At 41.4% G+C, this 22842-nt stretch overlaps 1 pseudogene; it reads left to right on the top strand.

Annotated features, from left to right (window-relative positions):
- The first annotated feature begins 17363 nt into the window (after positions 1-17363).
- Positions 17364-22842, top strand: part of LOC138991149 (small ribosomal subunit protein eS4-like) — a 171522-nt pseudogene continuing 166043 nt past the window's right edge.

Raw genomic sequence — 22842 nt, 5'->3', positions numbered from 1 at the left:
GGCAGGAAGAGAAGGGGGCAACAGAGGATGAGATGGTTGAATAGCATCACCAACCCAATGAACATGAATTTGAGCAAACTCCTGGAGATAGTAAAGGACAGGGAAGCCTGGCATGCCACAGACCATGGGGTTGCAAAGAGTCAGACATGACTTAGTGACTGAACAATAACAACAATCTTTTGAGAAGGAAGAAAATATTTCTTGTTTGTGAAAAAACCACAAACAGCAAAATATATTTGCATCCTGTTATCTTGCCTCTTTAGCTTCTCTAAGAGGTCAGGGTATAAGTAACTCAATAACATTAGTGTGGGGAGTGCATTGAGTTTGTTATAAGTGGCAACAGGTGGAAACATGCTATAGAATTGAACTGGGTATAACCATGCCCCTTAAATTTCTAATAAAAATTCCATATGTACATTTGATCTCTTTAAATGTGGTGGAATTTTTGCATGTCTCTGAGACAGCCTGAGAGAAAGATAAATTATGTATTTTATGATTTTTTTTAAAAGATAAAATTTAGTCTTAATTTGATTTAGAATGAGGGATAGGATGGGGAAAATACTGTTTTTCAGCTTCATGGTCGTATGATTTAGAAATGCCATGCCATGTGGATCTAAAAGCTTTACCAAAATGATTATTTCACTTTTTTAACATTGGTTAACTTGGGCTGAATGGCTTTTTTGTTGGTTTCTGCCTCCCCTCTCTTTCCCTGGGATTCTAGGGCCAAATGTAAAAAGAAAACTAAGTTCCGAATTAGGATATAAAAGGGAAAAAATGCAGATAGGTTTCTGGCACCCGCTGCCTTGGAAAGTGAAGCCAGGGAGTGCTTTGCATTTTGTTCAGAATATTTGGAAGTGGACCTAAATTTCAGAGATGCCTACCTCTGGGAACCAAAGCACCAGGCAAAGGAATCTGCCAATACTTGGGAACGACTCTGCCTGGAGCCAACAATGTTTTTCCTGTGGAATGGTGAGGGTTGCTCAGAGTTGCCCACCCACATCGCCAACTCCCACGCACAGCACTGCAAACTTATTTCTGAGACCCGAACAGAATCAAAACCGGGCAGGGCCCTTTTCTTTGGCAGAGTTGAAAACACATGATGAGGTGCTTTCTGGCTTTTGGAAGCAGCGAGGCTTGGTGATTTACAGCTGATCTAAGACTGGGACCAGGCTCATCTTTTGGATGGAGGGCATAAACTGTGTGTCCTGTCTGTAAGCAGAAGGCCTGACAGCGGAGGGTGAGGGCTGAAGACAGCTGGCAAAAAGAGTGTTGTCTTGGTTGCTTGGCTTGGATCGAATCGGCACTGGGATCCCGAGAGCAATTTGTGTTCCAGTGCCTCGGTTTCCCAGTGCATAAAGTCCTTGGTGTCTCTGAGAGATGCCTGGGAAATAAAGCATGGCTTCAATTTCACCTCCGTTTGTTGTTTCTCTTCGCTTCCTGTTTGCTCTTTTCCTCTGCATCCTAGTTTGGCTTTAGAGGTTTATTTTTAGGAGGGAAACAAGGAACCACATGAAACAAAAGGATGAGGAAAGGTGTGGTGCCAAGTTTCGAACCCACTCAACCTTGTGGGTTTGGAGTTTTTCAAGCAACCTCCTGCCTCTTGAGCTTTCAGTTTGTTTATTCTTGGCAAAAATGCAGCTTCCTGTTTTTAAGAAAAACAGCTTATAAAAATGCTTGAAAAGTCTTCTTGGACATCAAAACACCCTTCCCAAATAAAATTGTGATGATTTATCATGTAAATGAGTCAAAACAATGTGAGCAACATTTCCTATAAAGTATGTGTGGGTTTTAAAAATTAAGGGGATAGTGCTTAGCTAAACATACTTGGGTTATAGAAGATCAAAAGCATTGGAAAACCAGCTTGAGATGTTTGCTGAGTCTAAAATGAGGCCAATCCAACCACTCTCAGCTGAAATGCAAGCAAACAATTTATTATTAAAAGAGCTCATGGATGTGATTACTCCTCCATCTCTGGGTTTGTGACTCTTGCAACCAAAATAATCCCCAGGAAGTGATTGTACTAATGTTCTTGAGTAAGCCTGGGACCAGAGCTCCCGGCCTTATATATGAAGGTGAGGCAGGACTCAGGATCCAGCAGCTCAGCCTCTAGGCCCACTCATTCTCAGGTTCAAGGGCTCATCTTGGAGACATGATATTCTCATCACTGCTAATTTGAAGTGAGTTGTTTTTGTTGGACAAGAATATATTTGTCAGCTCTTAGACTCCTAATTCAAATTTCTACGTCTACTTCTAGATTCAGAAGCCGAGAAAGCTAATATTCTACTGGATGGATGATGACTCTGATATGTAATTTCTCCCATTTGGGATTCTGTATGTCCATGGATATACTGGGAAGTACCCCACATCCACGTTATCTCCAAGAACATCTCCTATAAAGCATCCATAGTGACAATTGCAGAGGTTAACAGATTTAGGTTTTGAGCCAATCCACAGATTTGATTAAGTGTCTGCTATAGATGCATTATTATAATAGGTAAAATTCTGAATAAAAACATGAAGGAGTCTTCTGACCTTGAAGAAGCTGGAATCTAGCTGAGGGAATTCTGTGACAGTAACAATAAGAGACTGTGTGATAGAACCTCATGGAGAATATCTAGAAAAATCTAAAATTTTCAGATGGGAGAGAAATTTCTCTCTTGAGAATAATCACAACTCTTTTGGAATATATGGCATTGAAAATAGGAAGGAGGGGTGAAGTTGAAGCATTTAAATGGAATAAATTATAGTCAAAGTCATAAAGAAATGAAGCACATGGCAAGTTATTGAAAAGGTTTGAAAAAGCTGTACTAAAGGTCAGTAAAATGATTTCCAACTATGTTCCTCTGAATAATGTATGATCCTGGAGGAAGGAAGTTATATGATTTAATTTATTTGGGAAGTTTGTGTCAAAACTAACATCCAAAAAAATTGCAGGATTTTGGGGTCATGTTTAATAGACTTCTCTCCAAAAGAAGGCATAAAAATGCAATCCATTGGACAGAGATATGTAGCAAAAAGACAGTGTTAATAGATTGGCAGATTAGAAAAATCTGGTAGTTGTAGGAGTTATTGTAGACTTCACGAGCTTTAATATGTAATTTGACATTATTTGTTCTTAAGCAGAGTTCCTGGCACAGACACAATAAATTTTTGTTTTTGTTATAGTTGTGTTACTTGAACGAGGAGTTTGACAAACACGTCCATGATATCTTTGTAGACAAAGTAAATACACACCATTTGAATGATCTAAACAATGAAGGGGCTTTGTAATGAGTTGAAGGGCTAGGTTTAGAGAATACTCACAACAGATGCTGTGAACTCAAAAGGGAGCTTTTAATCTTGTGCCAAGGGCTTTAATCATCATCTTTAACCCAGTCAACATATTAATTGATGACTTCTAAAAACTTTTCTTTTTATATTGGAGTATAGTTGATTAACAACTTTGTGATAATTTCAGGTGTACAACAGTGATTCAGTTATACATATACATGTATCTATATGGTTTTTCCTGTGGTCATGTATGGATGTGAGAGTTGGACTGTGAAGAAAGCTGAGTGCTGAAGAATTGATGCTTTTGAACTGTGGTGTTGGAGAAGACTCTTGAGAGTCCCTTGGACTGCAAGGAGATCCAACCAGTCCATTCTGCAGGAGATCAGCCCTGGGATTTCTTTGGAAGGAATGATGCTAAAGCTGAAACTCCAGTACTTTGGCCACCTCATGTGAAGAGTTGACTCATTGGAAAAGACTCTGATGCTGGGAGGGATTGGGGGCAGGAGGAGAAGGGGACAACAGAGGATGAGATGGCTGGATGGCATCACTGACTTGATGGACGTGAGTCTGAGTGAACTCTGGGAGTTGGTGATGGACAGGGAGGCCTGGCGTGCTGCGATTCATGGGGTTGCAAAGAGTCGGACACGACTGAGTGACTGATCTTATCTGATCTGATCCTTTTTCAAGTTCTTTTCCCATTTAAATTATTATATAATACTGAACAGAGTTCCATGTTGTATACAGTAGGCTCCTGTCATTTATCCATTTAAAATATAACAGTATGTACGTTCCCCCCGTAATCATAAGTTCTTTTTCTAAGTCTATGAGTCTGCTTCTGTTTCATAAGTAAGTTCATTTGTAACATTTCTTTTTAGATTTTGCTTATAAGTGACAGCATGGTATTTCTCTTTGTCGTTTTGACTTCCTTCATCAGTATGACAATCTCTAGGACCATCCATATTGCTGCAAATGACATTATTTCATTCTTTTTAGTGGCTGAGTAATATTCCATTGTATACATGTGCCACATTTTCTTTATCCATTCCTCTGTCAATGCACATCTGTTGCTTCCATATCCTGGCTGTTATAAAGAATGCTGCACAGAACATTGAAGTGCAAGTATCTTTTAAAATTATTATTATTATTTTTTTCTGGAGTGGGATTACAAGGTCATATTGTAGCTCTCGTCTTAGTTTTTTAAGGAAACTCCATACTGTTTTCCATATTGACTGAACCAATTTACAGCCAATAGTGTTAATTGATAAGAATGTAAAAAAGTGTGTTAATCAAATTTGCAGATCATGGGAAGCTGGGAAAGGGAGTTGTATTGGTTCACAGGATCTTAATACAATAGTCTCAACAGACTGAATAATGGTCTAAAAATATATATAAAGGAAAAAATATAGTCATGTTTGAACCTTAAAATCAACCCACATAGAAAAAAGCAAGAGGGGCTTTGCCAGGAATAAAGTAGAAAAAAACTTAAGGGGTTTGTAGAAGACTATAAGCTAAATATCTGGAAACAAGAAAAGGTGGTTCATGGAAAGTGTGATGTAATTTCAGGTTGTATCAATAGATATATATGGCATATAAATTAAGGGAGAGGGGAATCCTATTTGATCTGCACAGGTCATATCACACATTGTAACATTTAGTACATGCAATATTTGTAAGAGATGAAGACTAATTAGAGCTAACTGAAGGTCTATGACCCAAATGGGGTGTAGACTTTAATAAAAATGACCCACCCACAAATAATAGGGGCATTGGGAATTTTTAGTCTGGTGAAGAGAAGATTTAAGAGAGGGTAAGGCTAAGATCATGGCATCTGGTCCCATCACTTCATGGCAAATAGATGGAGAAACAATGGAAACAGTGACAAATTTTATTTTCTTGGGCTCCAAAATCACTGCAGATGGTGACTGCAGCCATGAAATTAAAAGATGCTTGCTCCTTGGAAGAAAAGCTATGACAAACCTAGACAGCATATTAAAAAACAGAGACATTACTTTGCCAACAAAGGTCCATCTAGTCAAAGCTATGGTTTTTCCAGTAGTCATGTATGGATGTGAGAGTTGGATCATAAAGAAAGCTGAGCACCTAAAAATTGATGCTTTTGAACTGTGGTGTTGCAGAAGACTCTTGAGGGTCCCTTGGACTGCAAGGAGATCCAACCAGTCAATCCTAAAGGAAATCAGTCCTGAATATTCATTGGAAGGACTGATGCTGAAGCTGAAGCTCCCATACTTTGGCCATCTGATATGAAGAACTGACTCATTTGAAAAGACCCTGATGCTGGCAAAGATTGAAGGTGAGAGAAGGGGACAACAGAGGATGAGATAGTTGGATGGTATCACCTACTCGATGAACATGAGTTTGAGCAAGCTCCAGGAGTTGGTGATGGACAGGGAAGCCTGGTGTGCTTCAGTCCATGGGGTTGCAAAGAATTGGACACAACTGAGTGACTGAAGTGAACTGAAGGCAAAGTGTATTCAGTTATTTGGTGGTCTTGCATTTGAAAGTTTTGGTTTCTATAAAACCATATGATAGAATTAGGGCCAATAGTTCTATGACAATTTTTTCATCAACGTGCGCATGTGTGTGCATGCCAAGTTGACATGCTTCAGTCATGTCAGACACTTTGTGACCCTATGAACTGTAGCCTGTCATGGATCCATGAGATTCTCCAGGCAAGAATACTGGAGTGGGTTACCATGCCCTCTTTCAGGGCATCTTCCCAAACCAGGGATCTTCCCAAACTAGGGATCAAACCCTGGTTCGATCTTATGTCTTATGTTTCTTGCACTGGCAGGTGGATTCTTTACCAATAGTGTTACCTACAATGCCAATTCTGGGTCAGTATGCTATGCAAGGAAGCAAACACAAACCAAAGGAGCTCTTGCCCCTAAAGAGACCACAATCCATTGGAAGACAGAAGCACAGACAGCTACACCCCAGCACTATGTCTGGGACCCTATCAATTAACTTTGCCCAATGGTGATTTTTTTGACCAATATTATACATCATATAATTTAAACATTGACATAGTTTTTTAAGATTTGTAAAAGAAAAAAAAAGTTTTCTAAAAGTCCAACATTTTGTACCTCTTGTCCAGTAGTTTTCTCTTCCCCAGAAGCAACCACTGTCACTTCTTGTAACCGAGTGTTGTATTATTTATCTCCATGTCTCTAAGTGGCATGGTTGTATCGTGACTTCTTGAGTTTTCAGTCGCAGGCTTTATCTGTTGACTTTCCCTTATGGAAAACGAGGGTTTAGCTTTCTCCTTCCATCGCACATGGGCACCCTTACAGCCTCCTCCGTTCTCTTAATATAAGCATGTTGTGTTTTGGGTTAAAGCCAATATTCTGTTATCAAGGCTATGAAACTATTCATGGCTGTGTCTGTGGAAAATATGGTCACTCTTCCTTTCCTACATCACTTTTTATTTTTCCTAGAATTCATATTTTTTCTCATTGTTAAATTTACTTCATTTTATATGTAGTTGCCACTAATTCAACCCCAAACACTTCATCATGTGTCTAAAGCTTTTCTTAAGACATTCAGGGCCATTTGATTGCCATTTATGTTCATCTTCCAGAATTTCTCACAAAGCCTTCTTGGGTACTCACATTGGCCTGGTTGCCCTGTTCCTGCATCTCCATCCTGCAATCTCCCTGCACAACCACCCAGTAAAGAAACCAGTGGGTTCCTTTGGGCTTTCTCCTCTGTTGGGTCTCCTCAATGCCAGGATCACATGTCTTCTCTTGGTTAATCTTTTCTGAATAAGCCCACACTCTAGTCATTTTTCTATGTGTGAGAGACTGAGAAGATTTGACAATATTTTTATTTTTTATTTTATCCTCATGTTTGATTGATAGTTTGTCAGGGTTTAGACATGTAGACTGGAAATCATTTTCCTTCGGAATGTTGAAGGCATTACTTTATTGCCCTTTACCTTTCAGGGTTCCTGAGAAGTCAAAATGTTATTCTGATTCCTGATTCTTTGCCCAGAATTTTTTGTTGTTGTTGTTGTTGAAAACTTTTAAGATTTTTCTCTTTGCTGAAATTTCATAATCTTTTTCCTTCAAATGGGTCTATTTTTGTTTATCTCACTGGACAGTTGGTAGGCTTTTACAATCTTTTCCTTTCATTTGGGGAACTTTTCTTGAGTAATTTTATTGATATTTCCCTCCTCTTTATTTCTTTATTCTTTCTGGAACCATTGGTTTTTGAATTTGGAGCCACTTGACCTTGTTATATTTACATTTTTATCTTTTATTTATAACTTCTTTCCTTTAATATTTTAAATCTCTGATTCTTATTACATCGTTGCATTTATATTTTATTTCCTTGATAATATTTAATAAAAACTTGAAATATGGGTGTTTTCTTAGCAAACCATTGTCTCAGCTAAGTTGCTTTGTGTGATGGGATGGGGGAGTTTCTTCTATTTGGAGGTTTTTCTCAAAGCTCTCATAATTTTTATATGTAGGAGTAGGGCACCCATGAGTTGATTTGCTGTTCTGAGTGTATGAATGGGGACTGTTAACTGCCAGCTTCACTGTAGAGTGCTTTGGCTGGGTGCTTTTTAGTGGAGAATCTCTGCTGTCAGTACCTTTATATCCGTCTTTTTGGCAAAGAAGTATTTCCCATGGAAGATTTGTTTTTCAACGTCCAGCCTGGGAGTCAGTGTTCTGAGAGCCAAGTGGACACAGAGAGTAGAGGGTATTCACTTTCAGTGTGCTTGGGATTACCTCTTTCAGTAAGAAATCTGCATCATCCATCCTGCCTGCTGCTACTTAAGGTCCTAAGTTTTATGTTTTCTAGACATAAACTAGGGAATGACAGTCTAGCATAGTGATCTAGGGAACTGGTGACGGGCCCATTTCTTAAAAAATACTTCCCTTTTTTTTAGTCCAGTCCCTTCACTCCTACTTCTCAAGGTACTTGATGAGGTCACATTTTGAGCCTTTAGGGGTTACACAGTATAAATCTGGGTTTGTTTTCAGTTTCCCCTACTGCTGGCTTAGTACTTCTACTCCTTGGGTGTCTAAGTCATTTACTTAGCTAGAAATCAGATGTTCACCCATCTGCTTTCTAGCTGCCAAAATTATTTTTTCCCTCTTGTGAGTGATCTGGGATGTTTGCAGAAAAAAAAAAAAAATACTGTTGAAGATACTTTCTGACAATAAGTCAGATTTTTCCAAACAGTGGAAACAGGAAGGAAGAATGACACAAACAACAAAAGAGATGTGAAAATGTCCCTGGAGAATTCAGAAGATAATGAATGAGCCTGGGACACCGGGTGGTTTGGGAGGAGGAGGAGGCAGGAATCAGGAAGACTGGAAACGAAGAGTAAAGGTGCTCTGTGATTGTGCAGAGATGAGGGGACAGTAGAGAAGTCTAAGGTGATTCTGCAGCTTCTAGACTGGAAAAAGCAGGTAGCCAGCAATTAAGGAAACCTTAGAGAGCCGTTTTTGGGCCACACACTATTGGCCATATGTATCTCACCATGCACTAGGTTCCCTCAAGTAGCTGTTAAGCCCTTAGGTGCAGCTGTTAAGCCCTTGGGTGGACAGTGGTAGGAAAGATTCCAGATTGCTTGGCCTGTGAAAAACGCCAACAATTTTCCAGTATATGTATGGGCCTCTTGATCTTAGCTAAGTTTTGAGAAGCACAGGAAAACCAGGGAAGAGAGGCAAAGGAGAAATAGAGGCTGAGAAAAAAAGAGACATGAAGAAAAAAGCACACAGTGATGACATCAGTGCTGTGCTATAAAACTGAACCTTAAATCTGTAAGAATCATTTCTGTTCTATCTCAATAGGGAGAAATGTGCTGAGCTCTCGGGGTCATTGACTAACATGTCTGCCAGATGGATCCTGGGTTTGGCTTCTGGGCCAGAGCATTCCATCTCAGGCTTTAAGATACCACAATGTATTATTAAACCTGTTTGTAACACAATGTGCAAGATGACATCATATCCCTGGGTGTGTGTGACCTCACCAAAAATGTGTGCCCTGCTGTGTAGGAAAAGTGGAACTCGGGGATACAGACAGTTAGGTAGAAGTTATTATGGAGACTTACAAAGAGCTGCACTTTCCCCAGTCTGGTTCTCTTTTCTCTCAAATCCAAAACGTTCTTTAAAAGAGGAAGAGCAAACATTTTATGTAATCCTGCATCAAAAAAGATGTAATAAAAAATATTGAGAAAAAAATGCATCTGAAATGAATGAAAAATGGAGATAGCCTCGGGAGATGGTGATTTTTAGCCTGGGATCTCAGTCATGGTCATTCAGGAAATAAAAACCACTGAATATTTACAACAGTAGGACCTTCACATAGGGAACTGGTTATACTGGAGATAGAAGAGCTAAGAAGTCTGGAGACAGTGAGACCATTGTGATTGGTAAAGGCAAAAAGATACCACTCCCTATGAGCTGGATGCAGGGAGTATGTGGAGCCAGTTAGGTGGGCAGAGGAGATGCAGCTGCTGCCAGAGATGCTACAGGAGGCAGAGGAAGAGGTACCTTGGCCTCCCCTCCCTTCCCTGCAGCCTCCAATCTCTCATCAGTGTTTCTTTCTCAAAGGCTGAGTCCAGGGGGAGATTGGTTGACTTAGGAGCCTGTTCAATCCCCTGGCAAGCAAAGCAGGGCAGAGGAGCATGAAGAATAGATCTAAAAACAAAGAGATCCAGAATGAGCACACATGGAAAGACAAATGCTGCCTTCAAAGGAAGATGATCACTGTCTGCAAAATCATCACAGATCTGTGCACAGTGAAGAGATGAACGTCCATTAGATTCAACACCAGAGGTGGAAGAATTAGGAGCTGAGTTGAAATGAACATCACAGAGGGCAACCACCTCAACCTCTTTCATAGCCAGAACTTTGGATTGGATGTCAGCCATAAGCCTACCCAGTAGGACTTGATGTCTTTTAATTATCATTCACTGATAAAATTAAGCATGCACAACAGTAATAGACGGAGAAGGCGATGGCACCCCACTCCAGTACTCTTGCCTGGAAAATCCCATGGACAGAGGAGCCTGGTAGGCTCCAGTCCATGGGGTCGCTAAGAGTCGGGCACGACTGAGCGACTTCACTTTCACTTTTCACTTTCATGCATTGGAGAAGGAAATGGCAACCCACTCCAGTGTTCTTGCCTGGAGAATCCCAGGGACAGAGGAGCCTAGTAGGCTGCCCTCTATGGGGTCGCACAGAGTCGGACACAACTGAGGCGACTTAGTAGCAGCAGTAGCAGCAGCAGTAATAGAAAACATGATTTTGGTAGGAAAAGTTAAAATGTGTGTTTTATAGGTGTGGTTTTGGTCACTGATGTTGTTATTGCTAATAACACTGATATCCAATACACACTCATTTATTTATAACTCAGAAACTCACTGCTGGGTGATCACATTGTTTTCCCAGGTCACTCCTGTTCCGGAACATTCCTACCTCAAGATTGAAGTAATTTCTCCAAAAGTTATATTCAACAGTTGACTGTTGACGCCATGTTCTATTATTAACTAACATGCAATTAGTTCATTAAAAAATACCTCAGCTGAATAGTGTGTAACTTAATACAATCTACCCAAATGGAGAAATCCACAGTTTCTCACAAATGGGAGCAAAATTACAGTGCAGGGAAACTGGAAACGAGAAGATGCCAGCTGGCAGGACACTAAGTGTTTCAGATTACTGTGTGTTTATGACCTCTGTGTTCTAGGAAAAAAAAAAATTAATTAGATTATGCTATTTGAGAATCTTGGAATGTCATGGCTCCATGCCAGGCTTATCAGAACCATACATCTGAAGTTTAATGAAGCTGTTTTAAATTTCACCTGTATTTCTAAGCTTTGAAAAAGCAATAAATGTAGGAACTAATAAATAACGGTGAAAGAATGCTGAGATTCTCTCACATGGCAGCATTCAGTGTAAAATTATGGGCTGTTCCAAAGTATGATACACTTGTTTGCTTGAAAATGAACGTGATATGAAGCAGGGCTCTTGCTTTAAGAATATTTGGAAAATAAACATGTGCAACATGGGAACTCTAACTGTTGAAACTTTGCAAGTTGTTTTGGAAAACACAAATTATTCGTTAACAGTGTGTCTGTATTTCAGGTTGGGGTCAAGATGGAGAACACCATGAGGTGTCCCAGCAGGGCAAGGGACGCAAAGGAAAATTCACTTCTCGTTCACCTTGATTCAGGAGTCCTACTGACTGACCTTCCAGCTGGTAATCATATGAGTAGGCCTCATCTCTTTTTATTTACTTTTTAACGATGTATAGTTGATTTATGGGCTTCCCTGGTGGCTCAGACGGTAGGGAATCTGCCTGCAATGTGGAAGGCCCAGGTTTGATCCCTGGGTCAGAAAGATCTTCTGGAGAAGGGAATGGCAACCCACTCCAGTATTCTTGCCTGGAGAATTCCATGAACAGAGGAGCCTTGCGGGCTACAGTCCATAGGAGCACAAAGAGTCAGACATGACTGAGCGCCTAACACACACACATAGCTGATTCACAATGTTGTGTTAGTTTCAGGTGTACAGCGAAGTGTGCATATACTGATTTAGTTATATTTCTATTAACATCTAATGGAAAAATCTGAATGAACTTTTTGGCCAATCCAATATATAAATTCTTTTTTCAGATTCTCTAGATATTGAGTACAGTTATCTGTGCTATACAGTAGGTCCTTGTTGATTATCTATTTTATGTATAACAGTGTGTATCTGTTAATCCCGAACTTTTAATTTGTTTACTTGTTAATTGTGGTTAAATATACATAACATAAAATTGACCACTTTAACCATTTTAAACTGTACAGTTCAATAGCATTTAATACTTTCACATGATTATGTAATCCTCACCACCGTCCATCTCCAGAACTTGGCTTAAAGTTCTTTCATTGACTGATTTCTAAAAAACAATTAACAATTTCTCTAGGGCTCTTTGGTCACTTTAGTCAAGGGTTGAAAATGTGCAGTTCAGTACATCTATGCCTGCAGGTGTGCAAGCCAGACGGTCCTGTCCCACAGTCCCACCACTGAAATGCCCAAGGAGTGCCTCTGTGGCATCAGATGAGTTGTGACTGAAGAAAACTACTCACTCAGACTTAATAGAAGGAGAATATTGGCTCCTTTTTAAACAAGCAGGATAAACCAGAAACTAGTATCACTTTAATCAAGCTATTTCATTAAATAATTAATTATTAATGAATATTCAAAAATACTTACTGAACACCTACTCGTGTTAGATGTTGTTTTAGGTTGTGAGGGATTCACGGTGACCAGAGATTAAGACCTCACTCCTACAGACCTTCTATTCCAGTCAGAGAGGCTGTAGATATACAGATAAAGGTGGAACACACAGGTGAAAAGTGTGGATAAGAGAATAAAAGCAGGTTTGGTTTCCTTTTTCCTATTTATTCCCACATAATATTCCAGAGACGAAAAAGAATAATGAGACTTCAGAGAAGAGAAGGTCGCAACACAGAAGAGGTGACCCATATGTCCATTGCTGAAATATTCAGGAAGAAGAAGACTGAGAAGAGTCTGGTCACAAGTCAATGCCCTTTGAAACAGTTTCTATACAGTGGGGAAATACCTGGCAGAAAATTAAAGTTCAGTAAGTAAATTGTTTTATGTGGTGGTGGTTTAGTCACTAAGTCATGCCTGACTCTTTGCAATCCAATGGACTATAGTCCACCAGTCTCCTCTGTCCATGAGATTTCCCAGGCAAGAATACTGGAGCAGGTTGCCATTTCCTTCTCTAAGGGACCTTCCTAACGCAGGGATCAAACCCATGTCTCCTGCATTGCAGGCAGTCTACTGCATTGCAGGTGGATTCTTTACCAGCTGAGCCACCAGGGAAGCCCATTTTATCTGTATAACATCAATTCACATATTTGACTGATTTCACCACTGGATTAAGCTCATTGAGTCTTTCAATAGATATTAACGAATCGCCTAATTTGTGTCTGTCCTGGGGATACACATATAGTGAACAAAACAGAAAAAGCACCCGCTCTCTTGAAGCTTTACACTCTGAAGGAGATAGATTTTGAACATTGCAGTATATACGGCACATTCCAATAGTTAATGACTGCTGTGAAGAAAGGCAAGTCAAGTGCCACAGAATGGAGCCTTTACCCTGAATACAGAGTGTGCCTGGCATCTATAAGGAACAGAAAAGCTCTATGTGACTAGAGCAAGACAGCCAGATGGTGAGAACAGAGGACATGGTCTAAGGAATCAGGGATCAGATCTCGTAGAGCCCTGTTGTTATCGCTGTTCAGTTGCTAAGTAGTGTCCAGCTCTTTGTGACCCCACGGACTACAACATGCCAGGCTCCTCTGTCCTCCACTATCTTCTGGAGTTTGCGCAGATTCATGTCCACGGAGTCAGTGATGCTATCCAACCATCTCATCCTCTGCTACCCCCTTCTCCTTTTGTGTGCACTCACAGTATACACACACACACACATACATGTGCTTGGTCGCTTCAGTCGTGTCTGACTCTGTATGACCTTATAGACTATAGCCTGTCAGGCTCCTCTGTCCATGGGATTCTCCTGGAGAAAGAGAGGGGGAAAAGAGAGAGAGAGAGAGTGCTTTTGTGATTGTAGAGCTGTCTAGACAAGCCCCAAATCCCAGGGAGGGCAGGCAGGCTGTCAGGATGGGCAGGGTGGAAACTCTAGGCAGGAACTGATGCTTCATTTCACAGGTGGAATTTCTTCTTCCTGAAGGAAACCTCCGTTCTATTCTTAAGACCTTGTAATGGATTGGATGAGATCCACCTAGATTACCCAGGAATCTCCCTGATGCAAAGTCAACTGTTTGTAGGTGGTAATCACATGTATCACACACCTTCAGGGTAACACTGAGATGAGTATTTTGATTGAGGAACTGGGTACCAGAGTACCAGAGCGTAACCAGGTTGCCACATGAGTGATCATCACAGATGACTGATCAATTTTTATCCAGTTACAAGCTGCCTGGCTTTGTATAGACTGTGACAACTCCTTCCTCTACCCTCGGCTTTTTCAACGGGCTCTTGTGAATTATGCAGACAGCCTGAGAGTTGGATTTCCTGTCTGATAGGATAGAATCAGGTTCCACATGACAAAATATTAATTAGGAGGACTGCTCTTGTTTGGGAACTCACTAGCACTGGGAGCTTGGCTTCTGCAGCTAAACATTTCAGTGCCAACCGGGTTCAGCCCCAAACAGAAGCCACCTAGATCTTGTGTCCAATGCCCGGCCACCATCCCAATCATCAATTCTATTTTTTTTTAATTGGAGGATAATTGCTTTACAATGTTTTGTTAGTTTCTGCTGTACAACAGTGTGAATCTGTTATAAATATACCTATATCCTCTCCCTCTTGAGCCTCCATCACACCCCCACCCCCACCCCTAGGTCTCACCCCTCTAGGCCATCATAGAGCACAGAGCTGAGCTCCCAGTGGCACACAGCACCTTCCCATTAGCTATCTAGTTTTACACAGGGTGGTGTATATATACAAGGGCTTCCAGGTGGCGCTAGCGGTAAAGAACTTGCCTGCCAATGCAGGAGATGTAAGAGCCACAGGTTTAATCCCTAGGTCAGGAAGATCCTCTGGAGGAGGGCACAGCATCTCACTCCAGATTCTTGCTTGGAGAATCCCATGAACAGAGCAGCCTGGCAGGCTGCAGTCCATAGGGTGGCAGAGAGCCGGACATGACTGAAGTGACTTAACACACACAGTGTACACATAATCCTCCACTCTTTAATATAAGAAGGTACTGCTGCTGTCCATGTTCAATATTCAAATACCTCTTTTGAGAATAAAACAGTGTCTGTGTGACTTTGTGTGGGTCGTGGGTAAATTGTAGGCATGAGGAATAACAACCCTCCAGTTCATCCTATTGACCCCAATGAACTCCGCTCAATAAATATTTGCAGAATGACTGAAGGCCAAAGCAGGCCTTGAGTTTATGCAACTTGGTGACATTTCTACCACGAAAAATGTGCTACTACAAACTTTATCTTGGAAAACTCCTGATAGGTGGTAAAGTTGTTCTGAACCTAGGAAGCTGCCGTTGGCCAAATTATGTGCTCTTGGAGAGAAACATTTCCTGTGTATTAAAAAAAAAAAAAAAAAGACCCCAGCGTGACTAATATGGTAAGAATGTTCCCACCTTCTCCAGGAGAAGAAAGGAGTCAGGTAGAGCTTTGCAACAATCCCTGGTCGCAAACCTCAGTAGACACCCGGTCATTAGCTAACCACACGCATGTGGCACTCAAAATGGAACATCCCGGGCTCTGAAACCACAGGCATCTATCTGCTGGATTAAAGGAAGCAGTTTCACAGGCCTGGACAGAAAAAGGATGTGGTGAATTTTCAAATGCTTCTGATTTATAGGCAAGAAGGTGCAAGGTTATGGTACACAGAGAAATGAACCGTTACATTTCTCGTCACCACCCCCTTCCAGAAACCCCCGCTGCTGTGGCTTCTAAGAAGATACCAAGAGTGTCTCTATGACAATCACCAGGCCTGGTCCTGTTCCCATGGTCCAGTCACACATCCTTGCAGTGATTCTTCGGGAACAGCCCGAAACCTCTGCCTTTGGTGACCGGCCAAGCCAGGGTGTGATATTTTTTTCCTGTTTAATTAAAAAGAAAGAAAGAAAAAAAAAAAGCCTACCCATTTGCTTTCACCAGCTATCTGAAAGTTCAAAAGGTAAAGAACATTTCCCTCTGCAAATAAGCTGTGGAATGTATTTGGAAGTTGAGTTTTCATCAGCAGTCGCTGTTTTTGATCCACTTATTCCACTGCCAAGGAAGGTGAAATAGGCAGTTTTTTCCTGAAAAAAAAAAAAAAAAAAAAAGAGCAACATTTTATTTATAATTTGACATCAATGGGAGGGGCTCCAGGAATTTCGGGTCATCTTTCAGACCTTAATAGAGGCCAGGAACACCCTCAGATGGGAGGGACTTGTCATGTCCTCTTGGCACAGGAAGAGTTCAGGTTTCCCTTAACAGGAAATAATAAAATGAATCGAGGCTCACTTTGAGGCCTCTGATGATGGGTTATGATGGCACTTTATAAACCAACCTGTCCTTAGTGAAAGGTTCTTTTCATAAAATTGTATCCTTAATTTATTACAATGCAAGACTGAATGTCATATTTGCTGCATTGGGTTGCCCACAAGGTCCCACAGAAGACCAGGGCTCCTGTCCATGGAATTTTGTAGGATAAACCCCCAAAGGATTCCCTTTCATGCTGACCCAAGGGCAGATGTGAGTTTATGGAGGAAATGATATTTGAATGGGGGCTTGAGGCAGATGATCTGAACGATAGAAAAGGACATAGCCTAAGCACGTGATGACCATCTGATCTCATCTTCTCACTTGCTGGGCTTATTTTTCAGTTACTGAAGGAAATTAGCTTAAATTCCTCCCGCCTATACTGTGGAGAGTTGCACCCTCCTCAGTCTGTATCCCAGGTCTTTTGGGGTTTGCTTTCTCATGATCACTTTCCTACAATTTCTTGCTTCACTGAATTCTCAATCTCTTCTCTGCGTCTCATTTGATTCTCCAGATATTTTTCTCTTTCTTCCCTACATCACTACTACCCTTAACTTCTCAAAATATCACTGATATAAGGCAGCTCCATGTCTAGATTTTAAGATAACCAAGAAGAAGCACAGCCTGGGACACAGCTGGCAGCATTTTAAATTCTGTATCAGATATTCCTCACCCAATTTCTGTGGTCCCATGAGATAGGAGATACCTAACTAGCCATTCTATGTGAGGTGCCCCTTATCATTAATCTGGGGCCACAGCTAGAGTAAGGCAAAGCTAATATAGAAAGAGATCCCCTGATATTATGATGTGAAGAACCAAGAACTCTTTTACATAGCAGTGTGAAGTTAGATTTCCAGAATTGCCTTTGGTCCTGCTCCACATGATCATTCATGTATCTGGTAGGGAACGAGATGTTTCTTCCTTGTCCTCCAGGCCTGTATTCACGTGGCTAAGGCTGCCACATGCTCATAGTTACAGCCACAGGAAAGGGGAAGTGAATAGGAGAGAAGGTCCACTTCCTATGGCTCTCAACCAGGACTGGCACCGGCTACTTCCATCAGTGCCACGGGTGAGAGTTCAGCCTTCAGGCCAAACTAGTTGCCGGGAGCTAGTACAGTTACTAACTACCCAGGTAAGCACGCACCCAGCCCCATCGCTTTTACTATGAAAGGAGGTGAGAACCACTAGGTGGAAAATGAGCAGTCTCTGCTACACCCTCCTACTTTTCCCCTTACACCCATCTTTCCTTCTCTACTTCTCAGCAGCCAACATTTAGATTTCTGCCACATTTTTAAGGAAAAACATTGAATGATGTAAACAGTTGGAAAGATAAACTGTGTTCTTGGATTGGAAGAATCACTATTGTCAAAATAACTACACTATAGATTCAGTGCAATCCCTATCAAAAACCAATGGCATTTTTCACAGAACTAGGACAAAAAAGTTTATATGGAAATGCAAAAGCCTCTGAATAGCTAAAGTAACCTTGAGATTAAAAACAAACAAACAAACGGAGCTGGAGGAATCAATTCCTCCCAGAAAAGACTAAGTGGCTTCCACTTCCATCACTAAAACAACCTGCTAAGCTCTCTGCACCAGAGAATCCGATGTATCTCAGATAAATGCTCCCTGTTTCTGTATTGCATCCACCCACCAGTTATTTCACTGTGTGTACATGTGTGAGCCCACTCACGTGCAAGCACATGAATGGGGATTTCTTTTTTCTGGTACATGAAGGATTGAGGGTAGGGCGCGTAAAATGGGACATATTCTCGGAGAAGGAAACACTGAAGCTAAGTAGAGGGAAGAGGAGGGCATGATCACTTCCAGGTAATGGATGATCAAGTTTTCTTGGCTCATAGGTTATAGGAAAGGGGGTAAGGGTCTTAGCAGGGAAGCGTTGCAGTGTCAAATAAATAGAGGCCAAATGCAAACCAGCGCCATCTAAAAAAGGATGGTTATATAAGAGGTCACGGCTCCATCCAAGTCTCCAAAATGTGTCATCAAGTCTTCACCTCTATTTCTGAGCCAATTGGTCTCTGTCTTTCTAGATAGGCTCTCTTCAGAAGGACCTCAATATCTCTAGGCCATGTATTATCTGGAAAATATTTAAGTTGATGTTTCCAGCAAGTGGCTAAGGCAAAATAAAGGTGCAATTCCAGAGTCAGGTCATCCTGTGCAGAATCTACCAGGTAAAGGATAGAGGGCTGGGTCTGGTGCTCCTGGGTTCTCCTGATAGAATGAAGATTTTTTAAGTGATAGCAGCACACAGTGGGGGAAGATTCTGAAAGTGAGAGGGGAAGGATTCTTTTTTAATTTCTCTGGAAACAGCTGTGCTCCATAACCTTTTTCATGCTGTGACCTCCTCATGTGGGCCAACTTTTACATGTCAAGCTTACTGAAGTGGTCTGTCCGTAGACCACTCTAAATGAGGACACACAAATAATGGATGTCTGAGTCATAGCTGACCATGACAACAGGCTAGAGGAGCTGTCCTGGGGTCAGCCAAACAACCCAGAGCTTGTTGAGACAAGAGATGCTTGAGTGTTTCTGATAGACTAGAGGTTGACCAGTTGAGAGGCAAGTCAATGTGGGCTCAGCTGGAGTAGTGCCCAATAAGGCCACCAAAAGGCATAGAGGGAATCTTAGTAACATGAAACTGGAAATGAATGGTGTGTTTTGGGGGCACTGCAGAAGGACTCACAGGAAATCTATTCTAATGGGCTGGAGGAGTTGTAGGAACTAGGTCTCCAGTAATGGGCATTTCCAGAGAACCCCTACAAGAGGTAGGGATGGTGTTACACACTTGCCACCCAGACAGCATGAAGCCAGCTTAGGAGAGGATCATTTTAAGTAAGAGTGTTTCTCACTCTTTAACATCCCTCCTTCTCCCATAACTCTGATTTCAAAAGGATCAGAAATTTAAGAGGTGGACAGATGGGATGAACTAGGAGATTGGGACTGACATATATACACTATTGATACTGTGTATAAAATAGATAATTAATAACATACAGTATAGCACAGATTACTCAATGCACTGTAGTGACCTAAATGGGAAGGAAATCTGAACAAGAGGGGATATATATATATATATATAGCTGATTCACTTTGCTGTACAGCAGAAACTAGACCAACCTTGTAAAAGCAACTATACTCCAGTAAAAATTTTTAAAAGGGAGATACGTATGTGGTAGAGAAATAGAGTCAACCATGTCATTCTTATTCACCCCAGCTGCCTTCCAGCCTGAGGCAGCTCTAAGTCAGGGGATGGGAGAATCTGACTTAAATCAGTTAAAAATCTTCATTAAAATCTTGGATACCAGGTTGCAATTTCTAAAGTGTTTGTGACTTAAATTGTATTTGTGACTTAAATGGACTCTAGTATCTAACTATGAATAAAAAGAAATGGCCTAGAAGAATTTTTATCTTGGTCAAATAAAATGTTAAATGGATAGTAGAAAACAACAAAAATTTCATTTGCTTGCATTATAAATTCTGCTTGTTCAATGTTTATATCTCCCTACACATCATGATCCAGAGGGGGGAAAAAAAATTCTCACTCTTCCAGAAACCATAAAATTCCCTAAAAAGACTCCTAGTGTTCTTTCTTAAGTCAATGCCTGCACCCCACCACAACCAAACCTGAGACAAAAGAGTCATATGGTTCTGGGCCACATCTGTGAAAGCAAGGGGCAGAGTCTAAAAGGAGAGGATGCTGGCAGGCATAGATACCCATTATGACAAGAAGTGATGGTACAGGGATTCAGAAAGCTTACAAGAAGAGTCATTCCAGTGAAAAAGAAAGTCTGTGGTTAAAGCAGAAGCTCAAATTCCATTGCATAGACTGGGATACAGTATGTTGGGAACATTCCATTTGGAATGCCAGGTCTAAAACGTTAGAAACCTAGCGACAGGAAACAGTGCCTGCTGGGACCTTCACCGTGACCCCTGTCATTCCCATGACTTCCATGGCAACACTCAAGCCATTGTCGCTAGCCTGGTCATGGGGGTTGTGCTGTCTTCCCTGATATGCCTATGAGTCAGGTGCTGAGTTGAAGCCACAGTGGGTCCCTAGATAGGCAGCAGGTAGGGGTAAGGTCCATAATATTCTAAATAGTATTTTAGGGAAAAAAAGAAATGGAAGCAGTTACGTGACATTTAAAAAGCTCACTCTGGATAACAGTACGGAGGTTTCTCAAAAAATACAACACCATGCACGCGTATCAAGTTGCTTCAGTTCTGTCCAAGTCTTTAAGACCCTATAGACTGTAGCCCACCAGGCTCCTCTGTCTAGGCAAGACCCATGTCTCTTATGTCTCCTGCATTGGCAGGAAAGTTCTTTACTGCTAGCACCACCGGGGAAGCCCAGAGCTACCATATGACCCAATTATTCCACTTCTGGGGGTATATCCAAACCTCTAATTTGAAAAGATAACAGCACCCCATGTTCATAGCTGCATTATTTACAATTGGCAAGACATGGAAGCAACCTAAATGTCCATTCACAGATGAAGGGATAACGAAGATGTGGTACATGTATATATATATATGGATATGTGTATGTATGTATGTATATATATATATATGATGAAAGATAAGCTACAAGGATGCTACAAAGGTGTAATTATAGCCAATATTTTTTAAATAACTAAATGGAGTATAACCTTTAAAATCAGTACAAAAGTAAAAATTATAAAATAAAAAAATAAAAGGCAGCTCACTCTTCATAAACCATGAAGTTACAGGTTCTTTCACTTATTCAAAACATATTTAGGTATTTTTTACATGCTGACTATATGACAAGTACAGTGTTCGAATCTGAGAACATAAAACTATTTAGGAAAATGTTGACAAGTTTGTCTCCCTCACCAGAATTAAGTTCCACCAGAGCAGGGGTCTTTGTCCTGTTCACTTCCTGAGTCTCCAGTGTCTGAAAAAATTATCTTATATGTAGAGTAGGAGGTCCATAAATATTTTTTGGATGGATAAAGTCATATAATCACTGCCTTCAAGAAGCTTAAAGTCCAGTGGAGGAGAAAGTCAGGCAAGCACAAGATAGTAAAGTTCAATGACACAGGAAATCATAAAACTGTCTAACAGCAGAGGGTGGGGGTGAGTGAGAAGGGAATAAGGCTTCCAAGGGCTGATGCAACATAGGACAGTAAAGGATAAACAGAGCATGGCCCCTTCAGGCTGTTGTTTCCCTTCTCCTTAAGGGTTTCTCCTGTTTTGTCTCTCCTTTTGATGGGAAGGAACAATGGGCAAAGAGTGAGAACTCCGGACTGCCTCCTTCCTGGGTGTGGTCCTTTCTGAAGCTACGCCAGGGCAATGACTTTACAGGATGTCAGCACGAAGCCTGTGGGACTCTGGCTCTGTGGGATTTTGGCAGAACCTACCCCAGCGCTAAGGTCGGACCCAGGGAAAGATGTGGTAATGGCTGTAAAGGCACGTGGGCTCAAAGGCAAAGCCGGCGCGGGCAGAACTCTTCCTGCACACTGCGCTTGCGGAGAAGTGCCGGGGAGCTTTTCCTGTGTGTGGCCAGTTCAGTGGGGTTAAGATATGATTAAGCCTAAACGTGTAAACAGCGAATTCCCAAGTTAATGATGATGTAACCTTCTGTTAGGGTTAGGCTGGATTAGAGCTGACTGTGTTGCCTCATGTTGGAATCCGGTCCAAAATGTTGATTCCTTTTATAAATCCTGTAGTCATCCTCAGGAATAACAGGAGCCACCAAAGAGAAGCCTTTCTACAGTTTCTAGAGTTTCAGTGAGACATTCCTTAGCATCACCTGGGAAAACCCCAAGCAACACGGGCTGGCTCTTAGGGCCTGGGGAAAACGGCACAGGGCTGGAGAGGAAGGACCGGAGTGTGGTACCCTGGGCAGAACACGGACAGTGCAGGCCTGTGTGAGGCATGCTCTAAATCGCATCCTGACAGAGCCATCGAAAGGCAGTTCCACATAAAGGAAAAATAACACCCCACTTGGTTGAAATCACATCCAACTGCGGCCGGGGCCCAGTGTGCAATCCTTCATCCTTTCTGGTATTCATTCAGCTGCTATCGCCGCCCCCGGGACAGATTCTTCCTCCAGGGCAACAAATGCTCAATTCATCAGGGAACAGAAGCACTGCTCCTGTGCTGTTGCTCCAGGATCTTCAAAAGCTTTGAGTAGAAATAGAAGCCAAAGACAGATTATTTTCAGAAATGGACATATTTTCACTCTAGTTTAAGCCTGTTAATGATCATTATCGCTTCCTTCCACATGAAGAGCGTCTCTGCTCTGTACTACCTTCTCGGGTGATTTTAACGCGAGCCTGTAAGGAGCCCCAGAAGGTGGGCTACCCGACTCTGTTCCAACCACAGCCTTTCTGAAGGCGAAAGCAAATGTTTCATCTAGGTTAGGATCTAAAATGATGAAGCTCATTTTTGTTTTCTTTCTCTCTGTTTTTAGCTCCCAGAAAGAAAAATGCTTGGGGAAGTCATAACCATAATAGTTA

Source organism: Bos mutus, chromosome 16 (genome assembly GCF_027580195.1).
Source record: "Bos mutus isolate GX-2022 chromosome 16, NWIPB_WYAK_1.1, whole genome shotgun sequence".
Classification (NCBI taxonomy): domain Eukaryota; kingdom Metazoa; phylum Chordata; class Mammalia; order Artiodactyla; family Bovidae; genus Bos; species Bos mutus.
This window is presented reverse-complemented; position numbering and strand designations above follow the sequence as displayed.